Here is an 8,134-nt window from a genome sequence, read left to right on the forward strand (position 1 = left end):
TGATTGTCTTCAAGAATCAAGGATCCTGGATTGCAGTTCAACAATTTCAGGTATTTCCCTCTAATTTTTCTAGTACAACTAAAACCTAAAAAGAGACACCTCTATAATGTATAAGAATAACTCCAGAATGACGTCTCACTCCTTTGAAATTTCTCAACCACTGAAACTTATTTTCAATCTCACTTCCCCCTTTTGATCAGGAAGGCTTTCTCAATCCCATGATGCTGGATCCAGGCTCATCCCTAGGAGTCAATGTCCCAAATTGCCAGGAGATTTACACCCCGGGGAGTCATGACCCACATAGTGGGGGAAAGCAGTGAGTTTACCTGCTGAATGGGCTTAGAGAGAGACAGGCCACATCTGAGCAACAAAAGAGGTTCTTTGGGGGTGACTCTTAGGCACCATTATAAGTAGGTTTAGCCTCTCTTTTGCAGTAATAAGCTTCATAAGGGCAAGCCTCAAGATCAAGAACATGGCCTATTACAGTGGTAGTCCCCAATGCTTGCAAGAATATCAGGAATTTCCCAGGTGGGGAAGTTTAATATTTCTACATTTTTCCCCAGGCCTTCAAGGGGGCCCTGCAAATACTCCTTAGTCTCTGCCTGAATTACTCTGGGATGTATTGGGGTTTCACGCTAACCTGTACAAACCAGTCAGATCTCACTCCCATTCAAGTTTCCATGTAATTATGGTGTTGGAATAAACTGACCATACAAATTAAATTACATAGCGTGATACAGAAAGTATCGATTGTGTATCAAATAAACATCTCTTCCTTTGCTCTCACACAGAATTTAGGTTTTAACAGTTAATACCCTTTAGTCTGGTTTACTTTAGTTCTAATCAAGAAGTCTGATCTCTTTTTCAGCTTTTCTAACATTTGCTTTATGGGGTAATACTGACATTCAGAGCTGCTAAACTCTGGCTCTGAGTCTCAGGTGTCACACACAGATACCCGAAGTTACAGGCACTGACCAGATTATACACAAACAACTCAGCATCTCAGAATTTAGAGATAACCACTGCATCTCATGAATAGATGTGACTTCTGTAAAAGCTTACAACCTAGGAACCTTTACCATAAGCCTTCCACTGTTAACCTATGCTCTCAGATTCAATTCTCAGAGTTTGCGTATCGTAGTTAGTTCACGTTACTGAGACGTTATAATGTTTGTCTTTTCAGTTCTGGCTTATTTCACTTAACATACTTTCCTCAAGGTCCATTCACCTAGGTGCACACCTCACAACTTCATTTCTTCTTGCCACCGTTTGGTATTCCATTGTATGTCTGCATCACACACCTCACATGAGGCTTTGCAGTTCAGGCCATAGAGGGAGGGGCCTCCCATCTTGGATCCACAGTTTTTACTTACAGATTTTATGCTGTGATCTTGGACATTCCTCCCAATTCAGGTTGGTGTATGATGAGTGGACAGTCACACTTTTCCCTCTGCAGTTATTCTGATAATTTACTGGTTTTCCTGGTTGTTTATTAGTTATTCCAGGGAGACAAACTAGCTTCCACTCCTCTCTATGCCATCATCTTCTAGCCTATGTGGGCTGTCTTTTAATGAATTTTAAAAGTCCTTTATATATACTTTCTGCTAATTTTTGGCTTGTCTATTGAATTTAATAGTGAACTTGGAGAAAGCAGTATTAAATTTTATTAACTCCAGTTTATCATTATTTATGATAAATTCATAATTTTGAAATAATTTCAAACTTACAGAGAAGCTGATAAAATAATACAAAAGTACATGGTACACTTCACAAATCTGAGTGTCACCCTTTTTCAGGGACCATAAAAATCATCTCTATCATTCTCATTTTTGTAAATGTACTGCCAAAATGAGCATAGGTACTTCTTTTTTTCTTAACCTAAGAAGGCTTTGCTTACCCCAATATCACAAAGCTTTTTAAATTACATTTTCTAGTTGTGTTATTTCACCTTACAGACCACATTTAGGAGTTAGATTCATTTCAAGTTAAACTGTATGTGTTGCATGAGGTAAAGTTTGATGTTTTTTGCTCCACACGATATCTAGATTTTCCAGCAAGATTTATATAGAAGATTCTCCTTTCTCCATTGAATTGCCTTTGTTAAAAATATATTGAGGGTGGGGCAAGATGGCGGACTAGTGAGCTGTATGTTTTAGTTACTCCTCCAGGAAAGTAGGCAGAAAGCCAGGAACTGCGTGGACTGGACACCACAGAGCAATCTGACTTTGGGCATACTTCATACAACACTCATGAAAACGTCGAACTGCTGAGATCAGCGAAATCTGTAAGTTTTTGCGGCCTGGGGACCCGCGCCCCTCCCTGCCAGGCTCAGTCCCGTGGGAGGAGGGGCTGTCAGCTCCGGGAAGGAGAAGGGAGCACTGCAGTGGCAGCCCTTATCGGAAACTCATTCTACTGATCCAAACTCCAACCATAGATAGACTGAGACCACACACCAGAGAATCTGTGAGCAGCCAGCGCAGCAGAGAGGAGACAGGCATAGAAAAAAAACACGAAAAACTCCAAAATAAAAGTGGAGGATTTTTGGAGTTCTGGTGAACATAGAAAGGGGAAGGGCAGAGCTCAGGCCCCGAGGCGCATATGCAAATCCCGAAGAAAAGCTGATCTCTCTGCCCTGTGGACCTTTCCTTAATGGCCCTGGTTGCTTTGTCTCTTAGCATTTCAATAACCCATTAGATCTCTGAGGAGGGCCCTTTTTTTTTTTTTTTTTTAATCATTTTTTCTTTTTATAAAACAATTACTCTAAGAAGCCCAATACAGAAAGCTTCAAAGACTTGCAATTTGGGCAGGTCAACTCAAGTGCAGAACTAAGAGAGCTCTGAGACAAAAGGCAATAATCCAGTGGCTGAGAAAATTCACTAAACACCACAACTTCCCAAGAAAAGGGGGGTGTCCGCTCACAGCCACCATCCTGGTGGACAGGAAACACTCCTGCCCATCGCCAGCCCCATAGCCCAGAGCTGCCCCAGACAACCCAGTGTGACGGAAGTGCTTCAAATAACAGGCACACACCACAAAACTGGGTGTGGACATTAGCCTTCCCTGCAACCTCAGCTGATTGTCCCCAGAGTTGGGAAGGTGGAGCAGTGTGAATTAACAAAGCCCCATTCAGCCATCATTTCAGCAGACTGGGAGACTCCCTACACAGACCAGCAGCCCAGAACTGCTCTGGGGGAACGGCACTCACCTGTGACATAGCACAGTCATCCCTCAACAGAGGACCTGGGGTGCACAGCCTGGAAGAGGGGCCCACTTGTAAGTCTCAGGAGCCATACGCCAATACCAAGGACTTGTGGGTCATTGGCAGAGACAAACTGTGGCAGGACTGAACTGAAGGATTAGACTATTGCAGCAGCTTTAAAACTCTAGGATCACCAGGGAGATTTGATTGTTACGGCCACCCCCCCTCCCTGACTGCCCAGAAACACGCCCCATATACAGGGCAGGCAACACCAACTACACACGCAACCTTGGTACACCAATTGGACCCCACAAGACTCACTCCCCCACTCAACAAAAAGGCTAAGCAGGGGAGAACAGGCTTGTGGAGAACAGGTGGCTCGTGGACGCTACCTGCTGGTTAGTTAGAGAAAGTGTACTCCACGAAGCTGTAGATCTGATAAATTAGAGATAAGGACTTCAATTGGTCTACAAATCCTAAAAGAACCCTATCAACTTCAGCAAATGCCACGAGGCCAAAAACAACAGAAAATTATAAAGCATATGAAAAAACCAGATGATATGGATAACCCAAGCCCAAGCACACAAATCAAAAGATCCAAAGAGACACAGCACTTAGAGCAGCTACTCAAAGAACTAAAGATGAACAATGAGACCATAGTACGGGAGACAAAGGAAATCAAGAAGACCCTAGAAGATCATAAAGAAGACATTGCAAGACTAAATAAAAAAATGGATGATCTTATGGAAATTAAAGAAACTGTTGACCAAATTAAAAAGATTCTGGACACTCATAGTACAAGACTAGAGGAAGTTGAACAACGAATCAGTGACCTTGAAGATGACAGAATGGAAAATGAAAGCATAAAAGAAAGAATGGGGAAAAAAATTGAAAAAATCAAAATGAACTTCAGGGATATGATAGATAATATGAAACGTCCGAATATAAGACTCATTGGTGTCCCAGAAGGGGAAGAAAATGGGTAAAGGTCTAGGAAGAGTATTCAAAGAAATTGTTGGGGAAAACTTCCCAAATCTTCTAAACAACATAAATACACAAATCATAAATGCTCAGCGAACTCCAAATAGAATAAATCCAAATAAACCCACTCCGAGACATATACTGATCACACTGTCAAACACAGAAGAGAAGGAGCAAGTTCTGAAAGCAGCAAGAGAAAAGCAATTCACCACATACAAAGGAAACAGCATAAGACTAAGTAGTGACTACTCAGCAGCCACCATGGAGGCAAGAAGGCAGTGGCACGATATATTTAGAATTCTGAGTGAGAAAAATTTCCAGCCAAGAATACTTTATCCAGCAAAGCTCTCCTTCAAATTTGAGGGAGAGCTTAAATTTTTCACAGACAAACAAATGCTGAGAGAATTTGCTAACAAGAGACCCTCCCTACTGGAGATACTAAAGGGAGCCCTACAGACAGAGAAACAAAGAAAGGACAGAGAGACTTGGAGAAAGGTTCAGTACTAAAGAGATTCGGTATCGGTACAATAAAGGATATTAATAGAGAGAGGGAAAAATATGACAAACATAAACCAAAGGATAAGATGGCTGATTCACGAAATGCCTTCACGGTTATAACATTGAATGTAAATGGATTAAACTCCCCAATTAAACGATATAGATTCAGCAGAATGGATCAAAAAAAATGAACCATCAATATGTTGCATACAAGAGACTCATCTTAGACACAGGGACACAAAGAAACTGAAAGTGAAAGGATGGAAAAAAATATTTCATGCAAGCTACAGCCAAAAGAAAGCAGGTGTAGCAATATTAATCTCAGATAAAATAGACTTCAAATGCAGGGATGTTTTGAGAGACAAAGAAGGCCACTACATACTAATAAAAGGGGCAATTCAGCAAGAAGAAATAACAATCGTAAATGTCTATGCACCCAACCAAGGTGCCACAAAATACATGAGAGAAACACTGGCAAAACTAAAGGAAGCAATTGATGTTTCCACAATAATTGTGGGAGACTTCAACACATCACTCTCTCCTATAGATAGATCAACCAGACAGAAGACCAATAAGGAAATTGAAAACCTAAACAATCTGATAAATGAATTAGATTTAACAGACATATACAGGACATTACATCCCAAATCACCAGGATACACATACTTTTCTAGTGCTCACGGAACTTTCTCCAGAATAGATCATATGCTGGGACATAAAACAAGCCTCAATAAATTTAAAAAGATTGAAATTATTCAAAGCACATTCTCTGACCACAATGGAATACAATTAGAAGTCAATAACCATCAGAGACTTAGAAAATTCACAAATACCTGGAGGTTAAACAACACACTCCTAAACAATCAGTGGGTTAAAGAAGAAATAGCAAGAGAAATTGCTAAATATATAGAGACGAATGAAAATGAGAACACAACATACCAAAACCTATGGGATGCAGCAAAAGCAGTGCTAAGGGGGAAATTTATAGCACTAAACGCATATATTAAAAAGGAAGAAAGAGCCAAATCAAAGAACTAATGGATCAACTGAAGAAGCTAGAAAATGAACAGCAAACCAATCCTAAACCAAGTAGAAGAAAAGAAATAACAAGGATTAAAGCAGAAATAAATGACATAGAGAACAAAAAAACAATAGAGAGGATAAATATCACCAAAAGTTGGTTCTTTGAGAAGATCAACAAAATTGACAAGCCCCTAGCTAGACTGACAAAATCAAAAAGAGGGAAGACCCATATAAACAAAATAATGAATGAAAAAGGTGACATAACTGCAGATCCTGAAGAAATTAAAAAAATTATAAGAGGATATTATGAACAACTGTATGGCAACAAACTGGATAATGTACAAGAAATGAACAATTTCCTGGAAACATATGAACAACCTAGACTGACCAGAGAAGAAATAGAAGACCTCAATCAACCCATCACAAGCAAAGAGATCCAATCAGTCATCGAAAATCTTCCCACAAATAATTGCCCAGGGCCAGATGGCTTCACAGGGGAATTCTACCAAACTTTCCAGAAAGAACTGACACCAATCTTACTCAAACTCTTTCAAAACATTGAAGAAAATGGAACACTACCAAACTCATTTTACGAAGCTAACATCAATCTAATACCAAAACCAGGCAAAGATGCTACAAAAAAGGAAAACTACCGGCCAATCTCCCTAATGAATATAGATGCAAAAATCCTCAACAAAATGCTTGCAAATCGAATCCAAAGACACATTAAAAAAATCATACACCATGACCAAGTGGGGTTCATTCCAGGCATGCAAGGATGGTTCAACATAAGAAAATCAATCAATGTATTACAACACATTAACAAGTCAAAAAGGAAAAATCAATTGATCATCTCAATAGATGCTGAAAAAGCATTTGACAAAATCCAGCATCCCTTTTTGATAAAAACACTTCAAAAGGTAGGAATTGAAGGAAACTTCCTCAACATGATAAAGAGCATATATGAAAAACCCACAGCCAGCATAGTACTCAATGGTGAGAGACTGAAAGCCTTCCCTCTAAGATCAGGAACAAGACAAGGATGCCCGCTGTCACCACTATTATTCAACATTGTGCTGGAAGTGCTAGCCAGGGCAATCCGGCAAGACAAAGAAATAAAAGGCATCCAAATTGGAAAAGAAGAAGTAAAACTGTCATTGTTTGCAGATGATATGATCTTATATCTAGAAAACCCTGAGAAATCGATGATACAGCTGCTAGAGCTAATAAACAAATTTAGCAAAGTAGCGGGATACAAGATTAGTGCACATAAGTCAGTAATGTTTCTATATGCTACAAATGAACAAACTGAAGAGACACTCAAGAAAAAGATACCATTTTCAATAGCAACTAAAAAAATCAACTACCTAGGAATCAACTTAACCAAAGATGTAAAAAACCTATACAAAGAAAACTACATAACTCTACTAAAAGAAATAGAAGGGGACCTTAAAAGATGGAAAAATATTCCATGTTCATGGATAGGAAGGCTAAATGTCATTAAGATGTTAATTCTACCCAAACTCATCTACAGATTCAATGCAATCCCAATCAAAATTCCAACAACCTACTTTGCAGACTTGGAAATGCTAGTTATCAAATTTATTTGGAAAGGGAAGATGCCTCGAATTGCTAAAGACACTCTAAAAAAGAAAAATGAAGTGGGAGGACTTACACTCCCTGACTCTGAAGCTTATTATAAAGCCACAGTTGCCAAAACAGCATGGTACTGGCACAAAGATAGACATATAGATCAATGGAATCGAATTGAGAATTCAGAGGTAGACCCTCAGATCTATGGCCGACTGATCTTTGCTAAGGCCCCCAAAGTCACTGAACTGAGTCATAATGGTCTTTTCAACAAATGGGGCTGGGAGAGTTGGATATCCATATCCAAATGAATGAAAGAGGACCCCTACCTCACCCCCTACACAAAAATTAACTCAAAATGGACCAAAGATCTCAATATAAAAGAAAGTACCATAAAACTCCTAGAAGATAATGTAGGAAAACATCTTCAAGACCTTGTATTAGGCGGCCACTTCCTAGACTTTACACCCAAAGCACAAGCAACAAAAGAGAAAATAGATAAATGGGAACTCTTCAAGCTTAGAAGTTTCTGCACCTCAAAGGAATTTCTCAAAAAGGTAAAGAGGCAGCCAACTCAAAGGGAAAAAATTTTTGGAAACCATGTATCTGGCAAAAGACTGATATCTTGCATGTATAAAGAAATCCTACAACTCAATGACAATAGTACAGACAGCCCAATTATAAAATGGGCAAAAGATATGAAAAGACAGTTCTCTGAAGAGGACATACAAATGGGCAAAAACACATGAAAAAATGTTCAGCTTCACTAGCTATTAGAGAGATGCAAATTAAGACCACAATGAGATACCATCTAACACCGGTTAGAATGGCTGCCATTAAACA

General features: G+C 39.4%; 1 non-coding gene across 1 annotated transcript; it reads right to left on the reverse strand.

Annotated features, from left to right (window-relative positions):
• Positions 1-1,751: 1,751 nt before the first annotated feature.
• Positions 1,752-1,856, reverse strand: LOC119538900. Its single transcript, XR_005217686.1, has one exon. It is a non-coding gene; the product is annotated as a U6 spliceosomal RNA (small nuclear RNA).
• Between the last annotated feature and the right edge of the window lie 6,278 nt (positions 1,857-8,134).

The sequence above is a fragment of the Choloepus didactylus genome, chromosome 6, assembly GCF_015220235.1.
Source record: "Choloepus didactylus isolate mChoDid1 chromosome 6, mChoDid1.pri, whole genome shotgun sequence".
NCBI lineage: Eukaryota > Metazoa > Chordata > Mammalia > Pilosa > Megalonychidae > Choloepus > Choloepus didactylus.